The sequence below is a fragment of the Balaenoptera ricei genome, chromosome 1 (assembly GCF_028023285.1).
Source record: "Balaenoptera ricei isolate mBalRic1 chromosome 1, mBalRic1.hap2, whole genome shotgun sequence".
Lineage (NCBI taxonomy): Eukaryota > Metazoa > Chordata > Mammalia > Artiodactyla > Balaenopteridae > Balaenoptera > Balaenoptera ricei.
This window is the reverse complement of record NC_082639.1, coordinates 149,524,163-149,551,466: the sequence shown is the minus strand read 5'-3', so window position 1 is coordinate 149,551,466 and position 27,304 is coordinate 149,524,163. Positions and strand designations below refer to the sequence as shown.

The following is a 27,304-nucleotide window of genomic DNA, read 5'->3' as shown; positions in this document are numbered from 1 at the left end:
ATTGAAAAATGGGAAGAAGATCTAAATAGACATTTATCCAAAGAAGACATACAGATGGCCAATAGATACATGAAAAGATGCTCAACATCGCTAATTATTAGAGAAATGCAAATCAAAAGTACAATGAGGTACCACCTCACACCAGTCAGGATGGCCATCATTAAAAAGTCTACAAATAACAAATGCTGGAGAGGGTGTAGAAAAAAGGGAACCCTCCTACACCATTGGTGGGAATGTAAGTTGGTATAGCCACTGTGGAAAACAGTATGGAGGTTCCTCAGAAAACTAAAAATAGAATTACCATATGATCCAGCAATCCCACTCCTGGGCATATATCCGGACAAAACTCTAACTCAAAAAGATACACGCACCCGTTGTTCATAGCAGCACTATTTACAATAGCCAAGACATGGAAACAACCTCATCATCCATCAACAGATGAATGGATAAAGAAGATATGGTGCATATATACAATGGAATACTACTCAGCCATAGAAAAGAATGCAATAATGCCATTTACAGCAACATGGATGGACCTAGAGATTATCATACTAAGTAAAGTCAGTCAGAAAAAGACAAATACCATATGATATCACTTATATGTGGAATCTAACCTATGACACAAATGAACCTATCTAGGAAATAGAAACAGACTCACAGATATAGAGAACGGACTTGTGGTTGCCAAGTGGGAGGGAAGGTGGGGGAGGGACGGATTGGGAGTTTGGGGTTAGTAGATGCAAACTACTAAATATAGAATGGATATACATTCTTTTTGATATTCTTTTCCGTTATGTTTTATCACAGGATATTGGATATAGTTCCCTGTGCTATACAGTAGGTCCTACTGTAGGTCCAATATCCTGTGATAAAACATAATGGAAAAGAATATCAAAAAGAATGTATATATGTGTAACTGAATCACTTTGCTGTACACCAGAAACACAACATTGTAAATCAACTATATTTCAATTTAAAAAAAAAAGAAATATATATATTTGGTCATTCTCAGATGTATTTGGTCTTCTTCCACAGTTCCTGGCTCACAGTTCCCCAAACCCTTGGAATTTTCCGATCAGTAAGAGCAATGGGAGCATCTTTTGTTATATTTGGTCTCTTGTCCTCAGCTCCATGAAACACTTCAGGGCCAAAAAGGTGAAATGGGTGTCTTGTTTTTCCTAACAAGCCCTTTCCATCACAACTGGGTTTTATGTTAATGAAGGTGACTTTCGATCCCACCCCAGGGTGTGGGGCCGGTTGCCAGGAGAACCAACCTCATGATCAGAGGGTTGGAACTTTGAGTCCTGCCCCCTGATTTCTGGGGAAAGGAAAGGAGCTTGAGGTTGAATCAATTGCCATTGGCCAATGATTTAGTCAATCATAACTATGTAATGAAGCCTCCATAAAAGCCCCAAAGGACAGCTTTTTGGCCCTTTTTCAGAGAGCTTCCACAGCGGGGAACCAGAACACTTCTGCATGCCACATTTCAGGGCCCCAAGTTCCACAAGGACATAAGATCTCTTGTTCAGGACCTCGCCCTATGTATCTCTTCATCTGGTTGTTGATTTGTATCCTTTTATAATAAATCAGTAATCTAGTGAGTAAATGGGTTTTCCTCAGTCTGTCAGCTGCTCTGGCAAATTAAACCCAAAGAGGGGGGTCATAGGAACCTCGATTTATAGCCAGTTAGTCAGAAGCACAGGTATCAACCTGGACTTATGATTGGCACCTGAAGTGGAGGGTGCTCGTGGGACGGAGCCCTTTACCTGTAGAATGTGATTCTATCTCTGGGTAGATAGTGTCAGAATTGAGGGAAATTGTATGACACCCAGCTAGTGTCCAAGAATTGGATCCAAGAATCCTTTTTCAGTATATGTGTGAGGCAGAGGGTGCCTGCACGACCAGCCCCAATAGAAACCCTGTGCCCTGAGTCTCTAAGGAGCTTCCCTGATAGAGGGCATTTCCTGTTGTCAGAGAATCAAGCACGTGGTATGTTACTCCACTGAGAGAAGGCTCCAGAAGCTTGTGCCTGGTTCCCCCCAGGGGCTTCTCCCCAAGCCTTTTTCCTTTGCTGATCCTGCTAAGTATCCTTTTGTTGTAATAAATTTAGCTGTGAGTATGACCACACACCCAGTACCCCTTGCCAATCATGCAACCTGGGGGCGGTCTTTGGAACCTCGACACAAATGCGTTTCATAAAATATACTATTAAAATCAATTTCACCTGTTTCTTTTTGCTCAACACGGCTGCTGGAAAATTCATCATGATGGATGTGCTCACGTTATGTTTCCATTGACGTTACTGCGCCAGCACCTTGGAATGGCAAATGCTGAAGCAGTGAGGCCAGAGCTTCCATTTTATAGGAGAAACTGAGGCCCAGAAGGGGTGGTGGGTGTGGCTGAGACCACAGATCAAGGAGAGAACAGGAGGACGTGAGCAGGGAACCTGCTGCAGGACTCCAGCCCCCAGGTACTTACCGGATGGACCCCGAATGGTCGTCTTGAGGACTGAGGACCTTCTGGACAGAGGTGTCCGACTTCCTTTGTCACTGGACTCACTCCGGGCGCTGAGTGGCCACCTGGCCCGGTCCCCACTGGCCAGCCTCTTGATTTTGGCAGCAGTCACTGGAGTGGCTTTGGGGGTGTCAGTGCCAGGGTTTGGGTGGGTGGGTGGCTTCCGGGCACGGCCGAGGTGCTCTCTCAGCCGGGAGGCAGCGTCTAAGGGTCCACCATGCAGATACTAGGCTGCGTGGGCAGAGATGGGGCGATCTTGAGGGGTCAGGAGTGTGTCCTCATCTGAGTCCGAGGTGCTGGGAGCGGCAGGCCAGGGGTCTGAGTTAAGACAGGGTGGGCAGGGACTTGCTGACAGACGTGGGTGATGTCTCCTGGACTCCTGGAGCGCCCGCCAGCTCCTGGGACCGAGCGCTGCTGTCGTTGGCGCTGCCAGGGGACACGTGTGCCAGAGCCATGGGCACGGCCTCCCGCTGCTCAAACTCACAGGGTGACGCCAGGCGCAGGGCCACGTCGTGTGGGGAGGCCCTGGGCCGCGCTCGAGGGCCGCAGAGTGCGAGGTTCAGCCCGGCTTCACTCATGGTGGCAGGCCGTAGTGGTAGCACCTGCTCACGGGAGACGGACAGGGGCTCGTCCACCTCTGTGGAGCGTGGGGAGCCCACCTCGGCGCGCAGCGAGAGCGCGGTCACTGAGGGGGAGGCATCCGGCCTGGCTGCCCCACGCCGCAGCGGGCTCAGTGATAGTGGCCCGCAGTTCTCAGCTGGCCCCTGGTGGGCTCCGACGGGCGAGGGTGTGCATGGCTGGGGCGTGCTGGCGGCCAACAGCAGCTGCAGGGTTTTCTCCTCCGAGCTGCCACCCTCCTCCCAGCCGGGCTCAGCCCCAGCTCCGGGCTGCTCTCCTGACTGGGCGTGGCCACCAGCTGCGGGTCCCGGAAGCTGCCGGCCACGGTGGGTGGTCTGGCGTCTCCGCACCGGAAGCAGGGGGGCGGGGGCTTCGGGGCCCATTCTCTACTGTCGGGACACCTGGGCGGGGTGCGTTGGGTGCTCTGCGGGGCTTGGGAGCCACCTGGACATCTGCCTTCTTGCTGCCGACCACAGTGGAGGCAGCCCGGCACCTCCTGTGGTCGGGGTCCTTCTTCACCTCCCTGGAGGTGGGCAGGAGTGAGGGGCGGCTTCGAAAAATGCAGGCTTAAAAGACAAAGTGCAACAAGCAAGCACGCATTGAGGTGTCAACTATTTTGTGCAAAATATTTTAAGCTTCAGTTAAGAATTCTGATTTTTTTACCTATAAGTAGAATGTCGAGGAGACAGTGTTATGTCAATCCAAACATTTTCTTCTATTTCATCTTCAGATGATGCTATCTCTTGTAATTATATAATTATATATACATATATAATAATTTTTTGAAGACTTTTACTTGGGGGGAAGGGATCAGAGACTGAAATCTTTACATGAGATGGTCTTGTTTAAAGAAAGCTTTTCTAATCTGTCTTCCTCTTTCTTAGTTTCACTGTGTATAGATGGAGATTCTGATTTAGAATTACCTGTGTCAATTTTGATACTCTCATATTTTACATGTTCGAAAGTCTTCTAACTAAAATAAAATTTATTCTTCCAGTAGAAGCTTTCTGGTACCCTAATATGGCCGCTTATTAAGCTCATGCAAGCTGGGATGTGTCTAAACCTGTGGACTGCATATCGGCTTGGTCTTCGTGCACACAAAAACTCAGTCATTTAACTTAATCTCAAGATGTTAAATTACTTGAATTTCAGATTTTTTAAATAACAATTTATACCCACAAAAATACAGTTCTCCAACACATCTCCCACAAGGACTTCATTTCTCTCTGTGCCCCAAATGCATTTCTCTGCTCTACCTCTCTCTCACCCTCAATCCCACCCTCTACCCTTCCCGTCTGTCAAAGGATTGCACTCTCCTTCCTTATTGTAAAATTAGAAGCCTTCTAAGAAAAACCCTTGCATGATGATTTCTCATCACTCCAAACCCTTTTGTCTTCACGAGTTTCTTTTCTCCCTGTCCCGTTCCAGGGGAAGAGGTGCTTTTCTTCTCACCTGCTTCTAATTCTTTTTCTTCCTGTTTCCTGGGAACCTTATTCTGTTAATTCTCCATCCCCCTTCCCAATTTTCCATCATTTCTAACTTCTTTCTCTCTGTTTCCAAATATGTCAGTTGTCCTCATATTTTTAAAGTCACCATTGATCCGGTTATCTCCTATCCATCTCTTGTTTCTTTTACACAAGCAGTATAGTAAGTGGATCCTGACTAGATAGTCTGCTGCCCATCTTCCTGGGTTTGCAGCCCAGCTCCACCACCTGTTAGCTGTGTGACCACCAGCAAGTTACTTAATCTCTGAGTGTAAAATGCAGATGACCATACTGCTTTTATTAGCTCATTATTATTTTTTTATTTTCAAAAAAATTAACCATATTTCCCCCTATCTTTTCTTCTGTGGCCTCTCTTCCCTACCAAGTATAGAAGGTTGGAAATTTAAAGTCAAAACATAGATATGCAAAAATGCAACTTCATTTTCTCACAGGTGAATTTAACTTACTCATAAACCCGGTTTCTACTCCATGAAATTAGCCCTTGGAGGAAAATGAGGAGCTGCTGATTTTAAAGGTTGTCTGGTGCATCAAAGCTCAATTTAAGCTTCTTCCATTGTATGTGCCTAATTACATCTAAGGGAAGAGAAGGAAGCTCAGGGCAGTCCTATCAATAGCCTTCTAGGTGAAAAAGAATGTGTAGCAGGTTTAGTCTTAGAATCGGAGACAGAAATTTTTATCCCTACAGCTCAATGTCAATTTCATTGACAAAGACAATGAGGTGTAGCCTGTGAGGGGATGCTTTTGATCACAGCATTATATCTGAGAAAATAATTTTCCTGTGCAACTGCTGGGTGTACCTTTCCGAAGGATGGACAAGAATAGGAACAACACTGTAAACAGTATTTCATTATTCTGAATTTTTTAGCTGACTCTTCTGCAATATTCTCCATTATGTGTTAACACTCATCTAGCAAAATACATACATATTTACTAAAACAAAAAGCTTAGAATTTTAAAATAAATATACTTTAATACATTGTGGTATAAGGAAGTCTTAGCATCAAGTGCATTCTAAACAGTAGCTGCTAAATTGACCCACACCAAAAGAACAGCAAAACATAATCTTGGAGAGTTAATCTCTGACTGCTCAACCTTTTCTTACTGTGGGGTGCGAAAGGATTAAAGACTGCATTCCTCCGACCCTGCTTTTTCTCATGCGTTGAACCTTGTCTCTCTTAGGATACTGGAGAAATGCCTACAATAACCTGAATTGCAGGAGGTAAGGCAGCTTAAATCAGAGAGACCATTCTGATTAGATGAGACTTGTTGCAAAATTCACCAAGTTTAAATTAGACTGAGGTTCTAGAATGAAGGGGGGAGGTAATTAAGCAGCTTGTGGATGGAAGATTATTTCTACTCCAAGGAAAAATGTGCTTTTTTCTTCCCTCCTAAAGTCAGCCAAAACTCAGCTCCCCTCCCTCTTCACTTTTTCCTATTCCTAAAGGAAACAGTATTCACAAAGACCAATTACATAATTATTTAATTATTTGGATGGCCACCTTTCCTGAACAAAATGATAGTATCAGGTGCTCATCCAGAGTGCAACTTATGCAAGAGTGAAGACATCTGGTCCTTTGGGTCACTGTGACACAGAGCTCAGATGTGGGGATGGGTGTGTACTGTGACACCAAGCCTAATTGATGGTCAGCCATTAAACCACAGCTGATAAAAAAACATCATTTTATAGTTGAGTCATGATTATTGCATTTTCCTGTAGGCATTTGAAAAGAAATAAATGTGAAGTAATCTGTTCAGAACTACGGGAAATAAGTGAGCAATTCATGTACTAAAAATAATTGTCCCCTTTATTATTGAAAAAAATGTGCATTTCACTAAATATGTCTGCTAATTTCTCTGATAAATATTTTAATAAAATAGATTTAGTAGAATCTTAATATATGACACAAATTCTCAAACCATCCATTAGCCAAACTCATTTGTTTATTTATAGAAATACTAAAACATTTTCCATTACTAACAGAAGTTGGTAGGTCAAGACTATCCCTGCAGGCATGGCTAACACACGATATCAGGAAGTATAGCCTACATATTTTTTTTTTTTTAAGTTTTAAGTTTTAAGTCAAGAAAATGCACAAATCATAAGTATACTGCTCAAAGAATTTTTATAGAAGGAAACATACCCATCCAACTACCACACAGATCATGACACAGAACATTACCAGAATCCCAGGAACTTCCTTTGGGTCACATCTCCGTAACTACCACTTAGAAGGGAATTGCTCATCTAACTTCTATCACCACACTTTAGTTTTCACTGTTTTTGAACTTTAAGTGGAATCATACAAAGCGCATATACATGTGCTCTTATGTGTCTAATTTCTTTTACTCGATAGTTTGTGAGATTTATCTATGGTATCACAGTAGTTTTCATTGTTGCATAGCTCCCTTGTGGAAATATACCCAAATTTATTCATCCATTGGTGGCATTTGAGTTGCTTGGGGCTGTTACAAACAATGATGCTCTGAACATTCTGGTACATGTCTTCTGGTATACATGCATAAGCATTTATCTTGGGAATAAACCTAGGAGAGAAATTGCTGAGTCATAGATTATGTGTACAGTTTTCCAAAGTAGTCTTGCAAATTTAAACTCCCACCGTTAGAATACAGAAGTTCCAGTTGTTCTACATTCTCACCAACTCTTGGCATTGTCAGATTTTTAATTTTTGCCATTCTGGTAGATGTGTAGTAGTATCTCATCATGTTTTAATTTATATTTCCCTGATGACTAAAAATTTGAGTGTCTTTCTTTAATGCTTATTGGTCATTTGGATATATTCCTTTGGGAAGTTCTGGTTCAAGACTTTTCCTGTGTATTAATTAGATTGTCCTGTCTTTTACTGATTTGTCATACTTAATTAAATAATCTGGATGAGTCATCTATTGTATATAATATATAGCAAATTTCTTCCTCCACTCTGTGGATTGTCTTTCATTCTCGTCATGATAATTTTTAAAAAGAGGAGCTCTTAATTTTAATTAAATTAAATTTAGTAAACTTTTCTTTTATGATTATTGCTGCTTGCTCTCTGCTTGTGAAATCTTTGTTTAACAAATCTTTGCCTACCACAAGGTCATAAAGATATTTTCTCTCCTATATTATCTTCTAGAAGTTTTATTGTTTTTATTTTTCCTATTTCACCTGCATTTGATTTTTGAGGCTTGTATGAGGTGGGGATCAATGTCCATTTTTTCCCACATGGGTAGCTACTTGATTTTTTACCTGAAACCATCTATTGCAATAATATTTTGTTTTTAATCAGTTGACCAAATATGTGTGGATCTAAATTACTCATCCTACTTTATTGGCCTAGTTCTCTATCCTTGGGCCAGTATCCTACTCTTGATTATTATTACTTTTAGCAAGACTTGATATCTAGTAGTCTAAGTCCTCCAACTTTGTTCATCAAGGTTCCCATATCTATTCTCAATTCTTTGCTTTTTGATATGAATTTTAGGATCAGCTTTATATTTCCTAAAAAAAAGCCTACTGGAGTCTATAGATCAATATAGGGACAAATTATATCATTGTAATATTTAATAATTTTATCCATAAACACAAGTTATCATTCCATGTATTTAGGTCTTTAATTTCTCTCATTAATGTTTTAAGCTTTTGTATTCTTTTTTTTTTAAAGTATCATTAGACTTTAATACTTTTTTTTTCATGAAAGAATCAGCAATTGATTTTGGGTTTTTTTTGGCCCCAATCTCATTTCAGAGTTTGTTGGAACCATTTTCAAAACTGCTCGGCTTTGTAATTCAGAATGCTGTCTTCACTTTGGCCTACCTGGTGGAGGTGTGTGGCTTATGTTACTGAGCTTTCACTAAGGTAATGTTGCATGTGTGTATGTGTCCCTGGGAAACAAAAAACTGGAAGAAACATATTCTTTCTAATCAGTATCAAATCCCTCTTACATTAATTGCCTCAATATAGTTAAAAGTGAGTAATTCTACTGAGGTCTAATAAAAATCATTAGAAGGAAACACCTTGCACACACAAATATGTCAACTATATGTTAAATATGCAAATTTGGAGAACTGAGGGTCATGTTGTTTAGAAGAGAAGAGGTATTTTGAATGAAATGAGATAATGGTCTAAATGACCTCTAATGTCCTTTTCACGTTCACCATCCTATGACTAGTGGGCAAGCCATCAGTACATATCAATTTTATACCCAAAGTAGAAAAATATCAGCTTGTCATTTGAAAAAGCCTGTGGAGAGCTTCTTAATTCTCATCATTTGTCTTTCCTCCCCACTTCTGGGTTCTTGGTCTCTGAGATTGTAATCTCATCTTTTGTCATCTTGTTTTGATAATGGTTTCTCTATTGCATAATCTATAGTATCCCCTGCTCCACTACTGAGGAAGTGGAAAAGCACTGCTTGCCCAGTGCATATAGCAGCCTTGTTGGTGCTGGTAGACACTGTCCTAATGGAAAAGCAGAAGGCAGGGCAAATTGAGAACATTTCTGTCCTTAAGAACAATGCGTAAATGTTACTTTTTGCAATTTCCAAATTTTCCAAGTTTATTTTCAATGGGGTTTCTGTTTCTGTTGTTCCTTTTTTTTGCTTTTTATTTTTTAAATTTTTATTTGTTTTTTAAAATTTATTTCTTTTTGGCTGTGTTGGGTCTTTTGTTGTTGCACGTGGGCTTTCTCTAGTTGCTGCGAGCTGGGGCTACTCTTTGTTTTAGTGCACAGGCTTCTTATTGTGGTAAGCCTTTGTATTCTTATATGTCTTCAATAGATTTATTCCTAGGTCTTTGATATTTAAAATTTTCATTTAAAAACTAAACTTACAATTTTAAAGATGTTAAACTTTATTTTAAGTAGTTCATTACTAATATATAGAAATACCACTGGAGAAATTTGTACAAGATTAGTGCTATTTCTTTCTTAAACATTTGGGGTAATTTATGAACAAAGCTTTCTGGGCTGAAAAATTTCTTTATGGAAGGTTTTAAATTATGGATGCAACTTCATTAATAGATATAAAATTCAGGATTTAAATTTCTTCTTATGTTAATTTTATTTATTGTGTTTTGCAAGAAATGTGTCCATTTTATCTAAATTGTCAAATTTATTGGCAAGATGTTGTTCAAATATCTTTAATTTCTAAAGTTTCTATAGGATCCATAGTGAGTTAACCTTTTTCCATTCCTGATATTGGTAATCTATACTTTTTCTCTTTTTTTTAAACAATTTTTCTAGGATTTATAATTTCAACTCTTTGAATTTTGTTGAAATTTGTTTTACGGACACTTGAAAAATGATGCGTATCCTGCAGTTTTCAGTACAGTGTTCCATGTATGTCACTTAAGCCAAGTTTTAAAATTTAGTTATTTAAATCTTAAGTTTCCTATATTCATCTGACCTTTTTTTTGGGGGGGGGGTCTATACATTTGTTACTGAAAAAAGTGTGTTAAATCTCCAAATCTAATAGATTTGTGTATTTCTATTTTTCTTCTTAGCTCTATGTCAGAGAGAGAGAGACAGGAAGACAGAGGGAGACAGAGAGAAAAGCAGAGCAATAGAGAGAGAGAGAGGGAGAGAAGGAGGAGAGGGAGAACATTCTTTGACATAAATCATAACAATAATTTTTTGGACCTGTTACCAAAGACAAAGGAAACAAAAGCAAAAATAAGCAAATGTGACCTAATTAAATGTAAAAGCTTTAGTGCAACAAAGGAAACCATTGACAAAACAAAAAGACAACCTACTTAATGGGAGAACGTATCTGCAAATGATATAACTGATAAGGGGTTACTACCCAAAATATATAAACAGCTCATACAACTCAATATTAAACAAATAAACAACTCAGTTCAAAAATTTGCAGAAGATCTGAATAGACATTTCTTTCTAAAGAAAGACATACAGATGGCCAACAGGTACATGAAAAAATGCTCATATCACTAATCATCAGAGAAATGCAAATCAAACCACAATGAGATATCACTTCACATCTGTCACAATGGCCATCAACAAAAAGGCCACAAATATAAATGTTGGTGAGGATATGAAGAAAAGGGAACCCTTGTACACTGTTGGTGGTAATGTAAACTGGTGCAGTCACTGTGGAAAACAGTATGGAGGTTCCTCAAAAAAGTAAAAATAAAACTATCATATGATCCAGCAATTCCACTCCTGGGTAAATATCTATAAAAAATGAAAACACTAATTTTGAAAGTTACAAGCACCCCAAAGTTCATAGCAGCATTATTTACAATAGCCAAGATATGGAAGCAACCTAAGTGTCCATCAACAGAGGAAAGGGTAAAGAAGATGTGGTGCACACACACACACACACACACACACACACACACATATACAGAGAAATATTAGCCATAAAAAGAAGGAAATTTTACCATTGGCAACAACATGGATGGACCAGGAGGGTATTATGCTTAGTGAAATAAGTCAGAAAGAGAAAGACAAATACTGTATATTTTCACTTATATGTGGAGTCTAAAATAATAAAACAAACGAATGAATATAACAAAACAGAAACCGACTCACCAATATAGAGAACAAACTAGTTACCAGTGGGGAGAAGGAAGAGGGTAGGGGAAAGAGAGAAGTAGTGAATTAAGAGGTACAAAATACTATATATAAGATAAAAAAGCTACAAGAATATATCGTACAGCATAGAGAATATAGTCAATCTTTTATAATTACTTTAAATGGAATATAACCTATAAAAATATTGAATCACTATGCCACACACGTGAAACTACTATAATATTGTAAATCAACTATACATCAATCAAAATAAATACATAAATAAATAAATTCCATACTTTTAAAAGAATGCACTTATTACTACACATGAAAACCTCAATATTGGAGGTTGGTTCAAGATGGCGGGGTAGAAGGACATGCTCTCACTCCCTCTTGCAAGAGTACCAAAATCACAACTAACTGCTGAACAATCATCAACAGGAAGACACTGGAACTCACCAAAAACGATACCCCACATCCAAAGACAAAGGAGAAGCCACAGTGAGACGGTAGGAGGGGCACAATCACAATAAAATCAAATTCCATAACTGCTGGGTGGGTGACTCACAAACTGGACAACACTTATACCACAGAAGTCCACCCACCAGTGTGAAGGTTCTGAGCCCCACGTCAGGGTTCCCAACCTAGGGGTCCGGCAATGGGAGGAGGAATTCCGAGAGAATCAGACTTTGAAGGCTAGCAGGATTTGATTGCAGGACTTCAACAGGACTGAGGGAAACAGAGACTCCACTCTTGGAGGGCACACACAAAGTAGCGGGTGCATCAGGACTCAGAGGAAGGTGCAGTGACCCCATAGGAGACTGAAACAGACCTACCTGCTAGTGTTGGAGGGTCTCCTGCAGAGGCAGGGGGTGGCTGTGGCTCACCGTGAGGACAAGGACACTGGCAGCAGAAGTTCTGGGAAGTACTCCTTGGTGTGAGCCTTCCCAGAGTCGCCATTAGCCCCACCAAAGAGCCCAGGTAGGCTCCAGTGTTGGATCACCTCAGGCCAGACAACCAACAGGGAATGGACCCAGCCCCACCCATCAGCAGACAAGTGGATCAAAGTTTTACTGAGCTCTGCCCACCAGAGCAACAGCCAGCTCTACCCACCACCAGTCCCTCCCATCAGGAAACTTGCACAAGCCTCTTAGATAGCCTCATCCACCAGAGGGCAGACAGCAGAAGCAAGAAGAACTACAGTCCTGCAGCCTGTGGAACAAAAACCACATTCACAGAAAGATAGACAAGATGAAAAGGCAGAGGGCTATGTACCAGATGAAGGAACAAGATAAAACCCCAGAAAAACAACTAAATGGAGTGGAGATAGGCAACCTTCCAGAAAAAGAATTCAGAATAATGATAGTGAAGATGATTCAGGACCTCGGAAAAAGAATGTAGGCAAAGATCGAGAAGATGCAAGAAATGTTTAACAAAGACCTAGAAGAATTAAAGAACAAACAAACAGAGTTGAACAAGACAATACCTGAAATGAAAAATACATTAGAAGGAATCAATAGCAGAATAACTGAGGCAGAAGAACAGAGAAGTGACCTGGAAGGCAGAATGGTGGAATTCACTGCTGTGGAACAGAATAAAGAAAAAAGAATGAAAAGAAATGAAGACAGCCTAAGAGACCTCTGGGACAACATTAAATGCAACAACATTCACATTATAGGGGTCCCAGAAGGAGAAGAAAGAGAGAAAGGACCCGAGAAAATATTTAAAGAGATTATAGTCGAAAATTTCCCTAACATTGGAAAGGAAATAGCCACCCAAGGCGAGGAAGCGCAGAGAGTTCCAGGCAGGATAACCCAAGGAGAAACACACCGAGAAACATAGTTATCAAACTGCCAATAATTAAAGACAAAGAAAAATTATTAAAAGCAACAAGGGAATAAAAACAAATAACATACAAGGGAACTCCGATAAAGTTAACAGCTGATTTCTCAGCAGAAACTCTACAAGCCAGAAGGGAGTGGCATGATATACGTAAAGTGATGAAAGGGAAGAACCTACAACCAAGATTACCCAGCAAGGATCTCATTCAGATTCGTCTGGATATCAAAAGCTTTACAGACAAGCAAAACTAAGAGAATTCAGCCCCACCAAACCAGCTCTACAACAAATGCTAAAGGAAATTCTCCAAGTGGGAAACACAAAAGAAGAAAAGGACCTACTAAAACAAACCCAAAAGAATTAATAAAATGGTAATAGGAACATACATATTGATAATCATCTTAAATGTGAATGGATTAAATGCTCCAACCAAAAGACACAGGATTGCTGAATGCATACAAAACCAAGAACCATAGATATGCTGTCTACAAGAAAGTGAGGGAGTGCATAAAGATATTCCATGCAAATGGAAATCAAAAGAAAGCTGGAGTAGCAATACCCATATCAGATAAAATAGACTTTAAAATAAAGAATGTTACAAGAGACAAGGAAGGACACTACATAATGATCAAGGGATCAATCCAAGAAGAAGATATAACAATTATAAATGTATATGCACCCAACATAGGAGTGCCTCAATACATAAGGCAAATGCTAACAGCTCTAAAAGAGGAAATCAACAGTAACACAATAATAGTGGGGGTCATTAACACCTCACTTACACCAATGGACAGATCATCCAAACAGAAAATTAATCAGGAAACACAAGCTTTAAATGACACAATAGACCAGATAGATTTAATTGATATTTATAGGACACTCCATCCAAAAACAGCAGATTACACTTTCTTCTCAAGTGCACATGAAACATCCTCCAGGGTAGATCACATCTTGGGTCACAAATCAAGCCTCAGTAAATTTAAGAAAATTGAAATCATATCAAGCATCTTTTCTGACCACAACACTATGAGATTAGAAATTAATTACAGAGAAAAAAACGTAAAAAACACAAACACATGGAGGCTAAACAATACGTTACTAAATAACCAAGAGATCACTGAAGAAATCAAAGAGGAAATCAAAAAATACCTAGAGACAAATGACAATGAAAACACGATGATCCAAAACCTATGGGATGCAGCAAAAGCAGTTCTAAGAGGGAAGTTTATAACAATACAATCCTACCTCAAGAAACAACAAACATCTCAAATAAACAATCTAACCTTACACCTGAAGGAACTAGAGAAAGAAGAACAAACAAAACCCAAAGTTAGTAGAAGGAAAGAAGTCATAAATATCAGAGCAGAAATAAATGAAATAGAAACAAAGAAAACAATAGCAAAGATCAAAAAAACTAAAAGCTGGTTCTTTGAGAAGATAAACAAAATTGATAAACCATTAGCCAGACTCATCAAGAAAAAGAGAGGAGTCAAATCAATAAAATTAGAAATGAAAAAGGAGAAGTTAAAACAGACACCGCAGAAATCAATAAAATTAGAAATGAAAAAGGAGAAGTTAAAACAGACACTGCAGAAAGCATCCTAAGAGACTACTACAAGCAACTCTATGCCAATAAAATGGACAACCTGGAAGAAATGGACAAATTCTTAGAAAGGTATAACCTTCCAGGACTGAACCAGGAAGAAATAGAAAATATGAACAGACCAATCACAAGTAATGAAATTGAAACTGTGATTTAAAATCTTCCAACAAACAAAAGTCCAGGACCAAATGGCTTCACAGGTGAATTCTATCAAACATTTAGAGAAGAGCTAATACCCATCCTTCTCAAACTCTTCCAAAAAATTGCAGAGGAAGGAACACTCCCAAACTCATTCTATGAGGCCACCATCACCCTGATACCAAAACCAGAAAAAGATACTAGAAATAAAGAAAATTACCGACCAATATCACTGATGAATATTGATGTAAAAATCCTCAACAAAATACTAGCAGACAGAATCCAACTACACATTTAAAGGATCATACACCATGATCAAATGGGATTTATCCCAGAGATTCAAGGATTTTTCAACATACACAAATCAATCAATGTGTTACACCATATTAACAAATTGAAGAAGAAAAACCATATGATCATCTCAATAGATGCAGAAAAAGCTTTTGACAAAATTCAACACCCATTTATGATAAAAACTCTCCAGAAAGTGGGCATAGAGGGAAGCTACCTCAACATAATAAAGGCCATATACAACAAACCCACAGCAAACATCATTCTCAATGGTGTTAAAAGTATTTCCTCTAAGATTAGGAACAAGACAAAGATGTGCACTCTCACCACTATTATTCAACATAGTTTTGGAAGTCATAGGCATGGAAATCAGAGAAGAAAAAGAAATAAACGGAATACAAATTGGAACAGAAGAAGTAAAACTGTCACTGTTTGCAGATGACATGATATTATACATAGAGAATCCTAAAGATGCCACCAGAAAACTACTAGAGCTAATCAATGAATTTGGTAAAGTTGCACGACACAAAATTAATGCACAGAAATCCCTTGCATTCCTATACACTAATGATGACAAATCTGAAAGAGAAATTAAGGAAACACTCCCATTTACCATTGCAACAAAAAGAATAAAATATCTAGGAATAAACCTACCTAAGGAGACAAAAGACCTGTATGCAGAAAACTATAAGACACTGATGAAAGAATTTAAAGATGATACAATCAGATGGAGAGATATACCATGTTTTTGGATTGGAAGAATCAACATTGTGAAAATGACTATACTACCCAAAGCAATCTACAGATTCAGTGCAATCCCTATCAAATTACCAATGACATTTTTTACAGAACTAGAATAAAACATCTTAAAATTTGTTTGGAGACACAAAAGACCTTGAAAAGCGTTCCTGAGGGAAAAAAATGGAGCTGGAGGAATCAGGCTCCCTGACTTCAGACTATACTACAAAGCTACAGTAATCAAGACAATATGGTACTGGCACAAAAACAGAAATATAGATCAATAGAACAGGATAGAAAGCCCAGAGATAAACCCACGCACCTATGGTCAACTAATCTATGACAAAGGAGGCAAAGATATACAATGGAGAAAAGACAGTCTCTTCAATAAGTGGTGCTGGGAAAACTGGACAGCTACGTGTAAAAGAATGAAATTAGAACACTCCCTAACACCATACACAAAAATAAACTCAAAATGGATTAGAGACCTAGAGGTAAACCCGGACACTATAAAACTCTTAGAGGAAAACATAGGAAGAGCACTCTTTGACGTAAATCACAGCAAGATCTTTTTTGATCCACCTCCTAGAGTAATGGAAATTAAAAAAAATAATAAACAAATGGGACCTAATGAAACTTAAAAGCTTTTGCACAGCAAAGGAAACTACAAACAAGATGAAAAGCAGCCTTCTGAATGGGAGAAAATATTTGCAAATGAATCAATGGACAAAGGATTAATCTCCAAACTACATAAACAGCTCATGCAGCTCAATATTAAAAAGCAATCAACCCAATCCAAAAATGAGCAGAAGACCTAAATAGACATTTCTCCAAAGAAGACATACAGATGGCCAAGAAGCACATGAAAAGCTGCTCAACATCATTAAAATGCAAATCAAAACTACAATGAGGTATCACCTCACACCAGTTAGAATGGGCATCCTCAGAAAATGTACAAACAACAAATGCTGGAGAGGGTGTGGAGAAAAGGGAACCCTCTTGCTCTGTTGGTGGGAATGTAAATTGATATAGCCACTATAGAGAACAGTATGGAGGTTCCTTAAAAAACTAAAAATAGAACTACCACCTGACCCAGCAATCCCACTACTGGGCATATACCCAGCGCAAACCATAATTCAAAAAGACACATGCACCCCAATGTTCATTGCAGCACTATTTACAATAGCCAGGTCATGGAAGCAACCTAAATGCCCATTGACAGACAAATGGTTAAAGAAGATGTGGGACATATATACAATGGAATATTACTCAACCATAAAAAGGATCAAAATTGGGTCATTTGTAAAGACGTGGATGGATCTAGAGACTGTCATACAGAGTGAAGTAAGTCAGAAAGAGAAAAACAAATATCGTATATTAACACATATATGTGGAACCTAGAAAAATGGTACAGATGAACTGGTTTGCAGGGCAGAAATTAAGACACAGATGTAGAGAACAAACATATGGACACCAAAGGGGGAAAGTGGCGGGGGGGTGATGGTGTGATGAATTGGGAGATTGGGATTGACATATATACACTAATATGTATAAAATGGATAACTAATAAGAACCTGCTGTATAAAAGAATAAATAAAATAAAATTCAAAAAAACCACTTCAATATTGTTAAAATCAAGTAATCTACATACTTGATTTTTTATTGTATCACACATAGCAGTTATGAAATATCAATGGTTGTGGAATCAGAGTATCTAATTTTTATATAAATGTAAGTATAAATAATTTTCTGTTTGTTTATGGTATTAACTTGTTAAGTAGAAAAATATAATTTCTTAAATACACTGATACATGTTAGTTGAATATTTTCTAATGTGAAAATCATAAAAGCAAACCAAGTGATAGGTCACAAAATCTCTGCCTTAAATTTTCCGTAACTTTTTTAGGGTGACAAGCACTGTTACAAAATTTTAAAAAATAAGTGAAATCTTCTATCGCTTATAATTTTCTTGCAGAAGGAAAAAAGCATTTGCATATGAAAGTATCTCAAGCAAGACTTAAAAGCAACTTAAAATGCAGTAGAAATTAACATATTGCAGTTGAAATAGAAACACAATTAAGAAGATTGAGTAATAATTAACATTTTTATAGATTACAAAGCACTTTCACCTGTACTATCTCATCTGATCCTGGTAACAACCCTCAGAGCAAGGTATTATCTTCAACACTATCATTGACAGAGTCAACCAGTAGAGAGACCTGGGCTGAAACATAGGTCTTCTCATACATTCATCCTATCTCCCAAATGTAATGAAAACTTACCAATGGTGGGCTTTAGCTGTGACAGGAGACACATTACAAAGAATAAGACTCAAGTGGACACTGCTTTCCTGGAGCTTATGAATCATGAGGGAGGCAGAAAATAAATCAATGGTCACAATACATAGTGATAAAATCTGTGATGGTGGCAGTGTGAGGTCATATGAGAAATGAAGGGGACCTAAATCAGATCTGGAAGATGGATGATCAGGGAAGTTTATTCTATAAAAAGAAGCCTCTAAGAAAGACGAAATAAAACCCAGAGGTGGGAAAGTACAGTCTGTCTGACGGGCTGAAAGGAGATCATCATGGCTGGAATATAGATGTAGGGCCCCCCGGCCATGATGAGGCTGGACATTTCGAAGTCTGTATTGTTACTTTATACTATAGAGTTAATAAAAGAATACTACCAATTATTGTAAGTATTTAAGAGATTTATAGGAATACTAGTAAGTATATTAGATTGTATTAATGGATTGTAGTTCTCAAAGCAGATTTACTTAATTTCTAATTATAAGCTTATTGATAAAAATTCTAAAAGGACTGTTCTACTCAGATATTTTGGGGGCACTGCAGAGATTAGCAGAGACCTAGTGGGTTCTTGATACATATTTGTGAGGTCGAATTATCAGAAATTATAAATGAGTGCCAGAAGTATAAGATGAAACATATCATGCACCCTAGGAGGGCCAGATGAAGCTCACAATTAGAACTGTAGGCAAGATTGGAGCATGTACCACATTTCTAGAATACTGTCTCAATCAATCAAAAGAAAGTTAACCAAGAAAGCATCAGAACTCTAATTCCAGGAAGCAAGACTGCAGTTGTAAAAATTAAGAACAGACTAGTACACTTGGACCACACAGGAAGGCTGATGTTGAAACAAGGAAGGCTTTCAGATCCTATGCCTCTTTAAAGTGAAACTGCAAGATCTCCAAAACACCTGGGTAAATCCTTTTGCGAGATCCCTTAGGATTCCAAGAGGAATCTGGCTTCTTCCAGTCAAGGGCTTGCACTTGCAATGCAGATCTTGTCTCTCTAAGCCACAAAATGTGCAAAGGCATTTTTGGCCATTTTCAGTCACGTAGCCAGCCCAGAGAACCCTTCTGGGAAAAGTGCGTTCCTGGGAGCAAAATGGTCCCTTAATTGGGCAGCTGTGAGAATGCATTGGACTAGTGGGCCACTTTAACTAGGATCCCATCAAGGTTGAAAACTTGGAGTGAGCAAGCAGTGCCTTGTGGAAGGAGATAACTCTTCCTAAGACAGGGAAAGGATGGCATCAGCCAAGCCCATGTTATGAATCCTGTTCATTTACTTTACCTCATATTCTATTATCCCTTTCCATTGCTGAATAGGGCTCATTGTGATGCTCCAGGTACATTCCAGGAAATCTGTACCAAGCCTCTTCTATCATCATCCTTGTAGCTCCTAGCCTGGGTGCAGATGTCACTGTCAATATTCATTTCATGCCATTTTAAAGGCTTACTTTAAATGTTACTTCTGGAATTTATGAGTGAATTAATGTATTTCTTAGGTTTAGAAAGCCCAACTATTTGAACAAATACAATTTTGGATCTATAATTTCAGATCCTGAAGATTATTTTAATAAGTCAAGATAATAAATGTTTTCCAAAATTTTAATTCAACCTCGCACTCATGACTTGATAAAATCTTTCTCATTCATAGTCATGCAATATGTGCTTATATCTTCAAAGGAAGCAGGATAGTCCTAAAAAGGATAATAAGCTAAGGCAACTGCAGAGATATCGAAGGTTTGGTATCATCTTTTAATTCCCTCTGTATTGGCTTTCACACTGGGGAGGTTGTAAACAAACCATCATTCAAGTTGCTTGATATCATGAACCCAGATTGGTAAAAAACTGGTGAGTTGACTCCTCTATAACAACCTGTTGATTGACTTAATTGGTCCATTTTCAAATCCTGTTAAAACTCTTTTGGCGTCTATGTGAAGGTACTCAATGCGTCTCCATTGGCAGATTACTATTCCTGGACATAGGCTATGTGACATGAAGAGCACCTTAGTCTAAATTCTCCAAGGGTGCTACATAATTTCATTCTTTAGACTTCCTCTATCTGATCATTCTAGTGCAGAAACAGCATGGAGTCAGACGGGTCAGATCTAAGCCCTGGCTCTGCCACTTTTCAGCAGATATTACTTCACCTCTATGAGTTTCAGTTACTTCATCTATGAAATAATAGTGATATCAAAGTGCCTTGGAGAATACTGAGTGGATTAAATGAGATGTTTATGAATCCTCCGAAAACCTGTTTGGTACAAAATAGCGAGACAGTACATACTATTTTTTTTTGTCAATGGCTGGAATCTACAACCTAATATCTTCTCTTAATGCTTTCTCCACCTCCCTTGCCTTAAATAAAACAAACTCTCCCCAGAGCCATCACTCAAGTGCTTATTCTTCCTTTTTTCCATATGGTCAGATAAGAAGAGGCTATTTTTTTAAGAAGAGGCTATTTTCCCACCTTCTTACTAGCTCTTCCAGACCTTATTCTTCTACCCTCCCTTGAAGACCTTTCTTTCCATAACTTCATCCTCTTCCCCTCCGTTGATTTATTTCCTTCACCTATAGTCATATTCAAACATTTCTTATCTTAAAAAAACAGCTAAATAAATAAAAAGTGTTACCCTTGACTCTGTGCCCCTAATTACCATAACAATCTCTTCCTTGACATAAAAGGTAAGTATATTCCTCTTCCAGATCCTGTGCTAAGAGCTGAAAGTGAAATGAGTAAGTCAGAATTCTTGCCCTGAATTTGTTCATGGTACTGGGAATAATGTATCTCTATTATCATATTTAGTACATTGTATTTCCGTTCTGTTTCCTCACTTGTAAACAGGAGATAATAAAAGTTTATGTTTTGCTCATGCAAATCTGATATGGATCTGGCAGTCTTCCACAGATTGCATGGCTGGGGAAGAGAAAGCTTCAGAGTCCTATGGGATGTTCTGAAGGACCTGGTCTGCCACACGGTTACATCACTTATGCCCACATCCAACTGACCAGAACTAAGTCACAGGTCCCCAACCTAATGGAAAGTACAAGGAAGCCTGAAAATGCAGTTTTTATGTGTTCCCTGGAAGAGATAACTGTGGTAAACATACACCGTTATCTCTGCTTAACATTAATATCATCTTTTAAATTACTGTTTCTTTCAGGAGTATGTAATCTCTTAAGGGAAACGTATTCATCTTTACTAATTTTCTCTTTTTTTTTTTGCTTCTCTACAGTACATGGCAAGCACTCAGTGAATGTTTGTTAAATGAGTGACAGACTCATTGACTGAATGAATGAGTGACTTGAGAATGAATGAATGGTTGATTGTCTGAAGTCATTTGCTGATGGTTAAAACTAGAACACAATATCACAAATACTCCTATTGGGACACATTTCCGCATGGATCTTTCACGTTTCTATACATCTTGCAAGTGAGTCACTGGCTGCCCTTTGTTCTAGACTATCTCAAGGATATTCACCTAACAATCAGCCTTATAAGATAGAGATAATGTCTCCCTTCAGAGCTCAGAGAAGTTTTGTTCACAGCCTTTTAAGATAGAGATGATACTATGAAACAAAGGGCAGGCATGACTACTCTTCAATAAAATAAAGTAATGCCTAACTCCAGAGCAAAAGGGAAGCATGCTTACTGCCCTTTATAAAAGATTCAGGTGCCCAAGTGCCCAAAGCTCAGAATTCCTCTCCTATAATGCAACCCACTGTATGTGCAGGTGTCATTTGGCCCTATTCACATCACAATATGGGAATAGGGCCTCAGGAAAGCAACAAAATGCAGATACTCTGGCTACTGCTATTGCTGTGAGTAATAAATAGGCCTTCATCTTTGACCCAGGAGTCTCATTTCTTCTGCCAGCATCCATGAAACTGTCAGACTAACTTGTTAGCTTACTGTAAGCAAAGGAAAATCTCAGACCCTTCACAGTTCTAGACAACTCCTTCCACTAGAAATTTGCATTGTTTTGTTTTATGTCCATTTTGCTTTTAGCTTGCCTTGTTTTGCATGACTTTTGTACATAAAGTTAAAAATCCAGCTCCCCCCCAAAAATGTTTTGCGTATCTTTGCTTCTTTTGTCCTTGTTTTGCAGATAAATGTAAAAGCAGTTTCCTGTGTTTATTTACCAAAAAATATCCATTTTGTTACAAATGCAAAAAAAATTGTCATGCTGCAGACAATTATATATTTTTGAGGTCCAATAGAACTGTTGATGTCATTACTCCCCCTTGCTAAAGTTACAAAGGTTCCTGTTCACAAAAGGCATTAGCAGACATTGTGATGAGAATGATCTAACACACAAGAGGGTCTGTTAATGCATGGGATGTTCCAAGCAGCTTGGAATGTTTCAGAATGCCTTTCCACCTCCCCTTTGTTCCAGTGAACACAATCTTTGCTAGAGTGCAGGTGTGTTCCTGAGATGGTTGTCCTTGAAGGGAGCAAGCACTGTGCCAGAACCCAGCAGAAGCATTTTTCCAATTTCCCATAGGAAAAAGCAAATGGAATGGTAAATCGTTTGTGAAGCCAGATGAAAGCAATGCATTAGTGCATGGATTTGTACCATTCCTTGTTCTCTTAGACACCCACTAGTTTGTCTTGCTGCAAATGGCCCACTGGAGCCAAAAGAGAATAAATACAAATTTCTTAAGAATCAAATGAGTTTTCCATTGGCTGACATTGATGAATCCTCAGTCTCTGAAGAGTTCTTCAAACTCAGTTTTTCAACATTGATTCTCTCAGAATCTTATAGAGTAAAATCTTTGTCTGTGGTCTTAATAAGAGTGGAAAGATTCAAGCTGCTACCTGAGAGAGTGGAAGAGGGATGGTGTTGTCCTCTCTAAACCATTGGTGAGCAAGGCTAAAAGCACCGTGATTTATGCTTTAGTAATTTGTTTGTAATAGAAAAACAATTTCCCTTTGATTAATGGAAGATTCTTAATGGATTCAGCTATTTATTAATTTCCAGCAAGGACAATGTTGTTTTCCTAAAAGAAATTAAATCAAAGCAGCTGTAAAAGCTAGGATTTGGGGAGTTCTAGAAAAAATTTTTCTCTTTTAATTTAAAATAAGAATTACACATCTATAATGTCCCAAAAGAGTCTCAGAGAGAAACAACTGCTGTAAGTCCCCTACATACAAATGAGTTCCGTGCCAAGAATGCGTTGGTAAATCCAATTTGTTCATAAATCCAACAAAGTTAGCCTAGGTACCCAACTAACACAATCGGCTATATAGTACTGTGCTGTAATACGTTTATAATATGTTTCACACAAATAATACATAAAAAAAAAACACAAAAATCATTTTTTTAATTAATTAATTAATTTATTTTTGGCTGTGTTGGGTCTTCGTTTCTGTGCGAGGGCTTTCTCCAGTTGCGGCAAGCGGGGGCCACTCTTCATCGCAGTGCGCGGGCCTCTCACTATCGCGGCCTCTCCTGTTGCGGAGCACAGGCTTCAGATGCGCAGGCTCAGGAGTTGTGGCTCACGGGCCCAGCTGCTCCGTGGCATGTGGAATCTTCCCAGACCAGGGCTCGAACCCGTGTCCCCTGCATTGGCAGGCGGATTCTCAACCACTGCACCACCAAGGAAGCCCCAAAAATCATTTTTAATCTTACAGTACAGTACCTTAAAAAGTACAGTAGTACAGTACAACAGCTGCCATACAGGGGCTGGCATCAAGTGAACAGACTAGAAGAGTTACTGACTGGAGGAGGGGGAGGAGGTGGGAGATGGTAGAGCTGAAGGATTGTCAGCAATGGGAGATGGAGGGCAAGCTGCAATTTCACTCACGCCTGACGTTGATGGCACAGGTTCTGGTTCCTTGATGGAATCAATTCTATCTACCCACTTGAAAAAATGATCCAGTGACGTCTGGGTCATAGCTCTTTTTTCTTGTCATAGATGACACGATAGCACTGGATTGCATTCTGAATGGCTGCTGCAACCTTCATGTAAAGTTTAACTTTCAGGTCCTGTGCCTCAAAAACTAACAGTGCCTCCTCAAATAAAGAAAATCCCCTTGCTATTTCCTGCGTTGTGAATCTCTTCGATTCTTCAGTTACTTCTTCTTCCTCTTGTCTCTCTTTGTCCTTTCTCTGGGTCTCCAATTCCATCAGGTCTTCATTAGTAAGCTCCTCCTTGTGTTGCACGGCAAGTTTCATCGTTATCGCTTGGCTCTTCTTAGCAGTACCAGCTATATCACCGCTGATTTTACGCTTGCTTCTAAACATCCTGGGCTTGAAATAAACATACTGTACTACTGTACTCTGTACAGGACTGTAAAGTACACATAAGCACAACCACTTGTAGAGGATGCACGCACATGACAATGCACGCCAGACACGTGAACTAACACGTGATCGGACATGTGAATGCACGTTTGCATCTTTGAAAGTCCTCAACTTGAAGGTTTGTATGTAGGGGACTTACTATAGTTTAATTTTTCATGGATTAGGTTTCTTAAGATGGTATAAAAATCATGTTTTTATCAACAGCTTTTTTTTTTTAATCTACTTTATTTATTTATTTATTTATTTATTTATAGCTGTGTTGGGTCTTCGTTTCGTGCGAGGGCTTTCTCTAGTTGTAGCAAGCGGGGGCCACTTTTCTTCGCGGTGCGGGGGCCACTCTTCATCGCGGCCCCTCCCGTTGCGGGGCACAGGCTCCAGACGCGCAGCCTCAGCAGTTGTGGCTCACGGGCCCAGTTGCTCCGCGGCATGTGGGATCTTCCCAGACCAAGACTCGAACCCGTGTCCCCTGTATTAGCAGACAGATTCTCAACCACTGCGCCACCAGGGAAGCCCTATCAACAGCTTTTGATGCTCAAGGCACCATAAGATGAAAAAGAAGTTTATAAAACACAAATAATAAGGGATTTATCTTATAGGGCTTTATCTCTGAATTTACTCTTTTAAAACTGATGAAAAGTAACAGATATCCAGTACATATAAGCATATTGATTGTCCGCAGCACGAACCCATCACAAGCTGTACTACTGTCTCCTTTAGGTTCTTGCTCTGTGGTTTGGCCCAGGCTACCAGCAAGTCTGTCTAGTTCCTTACTTAGTGCTAGAAGACAATCATATTTTTATGTTACTCAAGCATGAGACTCAGTAAATAATTGTAAAATTGTGTTAAGATGTCTAAGCAAAATTCTTCCACTGCTTCTGGCACAGTGCTTTGTCCCCTTCAAGGATGACCACCTAGGGAACACACCTGCACTCTAGCAAAGATTGTGTTCACCAGAATAAAGGGGAGGTAGAAAGATATTCTGAAACATTCCAAACTGCTTGGAATATGCCATGTATTAACAGATCCTCTTATGTATTGGATCATTCTCATCACAATGTCTGCCAATGCCTTTTGCAAACAGAAACCTCATATAAAATCAAAATGAGATCAATGAATGGTCCTTTCCACTCTCCTGTTGTACAACTGCGCTCTTTGCGAACTGACTGGAAAAGGGGTGTTAGTATGTGGTGAGGGGTGGGTGGGGACGAGGAAAATGAGGTCTTCTGAGATATCCTACTCAGGCCCAGAAGATATAGATGACTACTTACTGGTTGTTTTTGTTCTTTAGAACTATCACTCAATACAAGTTATTTTGAGGTCTCCATTTATTTGCTTATATAACTAATACACATTTATTGTAGAATGACTAAAACACCTAGAAAAGCAAAAATACCTAGCACCCCCTGAAATCATTTGATTATCCTACCAGCATAGATGGCTACCATTGTGTGTTGGCATAATAAGAGTGTCCTAGTCAGTTTGGGCTGCTGTAACAGAATACATACCATAGACTGGGTAGGTAATAAACAACAGAAATTGATTTGTTACAGTTCTGGAGGTTGCAAGTCTAAGATTTGGATGCCAGCATAGTTGGGTTCTAGTGAGGGTCCTCTTCTAGGTTGCAGAAGGCCACTCCTCATTGTATATTTACATGACAGAAGGAGCAAGGGAGCTCTCTGGAGTTTCTTTGTAAGGGCACTAATCCCATTCAGGAAGGCTCCACCCTCATAACCTAATCACCTCCCAAAGGCCTCACCTCTTAATACCATCACATTGGGCATTAGGCTTCAGTTATGAATTTTGGAGGTATACATTCAGTCCCTAGCAAAGAGTAATCAAATCTTTAAGTGGTTACAGAGTATCTACAGCTGCATACTCTAGAAAATTCCAGGCCCCATCTGCAAACACACCTTCCTACTTATACACTCCTCTGATTTTCCTTTCCCCTTTTCTTTCCTCAACCCCTCAGGAACAAAGGGGAGGGATGCTGAGGAAATATTGTCCTGAGGACTATGTAGGGAGAGTCATTCTCACTGTCATTCTTACTGTAGCCCCACTGGCTCAGAAGTCTGCCCTTCACCATGGATCCAACCTGGGGTTGAGAGGACCAGGCTCTTCCTATATGGTTAAGTGAATGGACATTCCCCTGTCACTTTTATAAATTCAAGATTTCCCTCTGCCCAGAGATTTGGTAGAATAGAAGCTCACCTTATATGGATGAATGAAATTCAAGAATTTGCTTTCTGCCTAAAATTCCCCCCTGTTAACTGTGGACAGACTGGTACATACCAAGTGATAAACCAACCACTGTGTCCCACAGCCAATTTGGCTCAGAACAGATGGTGGTGCCAGACAGCAGAGATGAATAGGTTGAACTAACCTCCTCTGGCCTTTGAGTTATATTCAAGTGAAGCTTGTCTTCCCATCATAATTCTTATTCAATGCCAGGTGTATGGACCTGATTCTAAAATATCAGCTTTGCGAGCCCCACTCTTGTTACCCTTTCAACACACTCTCATTTCTCACTTCCTACTCCTTCAGGGGACATTTTTTTCAGTTTGAATAACTGAATCAGGAATTTCTGTCTAGCATGCAAAGCCAAGAAATCAATTTGGTGTAGGACAAGCTGAGCTAGAGTCTGCACCACTTTTCATTGCCACACTGTGGCTCTGCATTTTCCATCAAAGCACACACGACAATGGATTTACCTGTTTTAAAAAATGCTTCCTGGCCAGGCAGCCAAACTTTCAGCATCACTGACCTCTGACCAAAGACCTGTACCCCTTTCCTCTTTGCTTCTGCCTTCTTGGTTTCCTCTTCAGTCCCAGAAAACCTCTCTAGTGAAGGTGACTTGTTTTGATTTATCCGTACAAAGCGGCAGTAGCAAAGGTAATGCCTTGTCCTTCCCCACCTCAT

General features: G+C 39.3%; 1 pseudogene; it reads right to left on the bottom strand.

Moving 5' to 3' along the window:
• Nucleotides 1-1,008: 1,008 nt before the first annotated feature.
• LOC132371049 (microtubule-associated protein 1S-like) lies at nt 1,009-27,304 on the bottom strand (annotated as a pseudogene).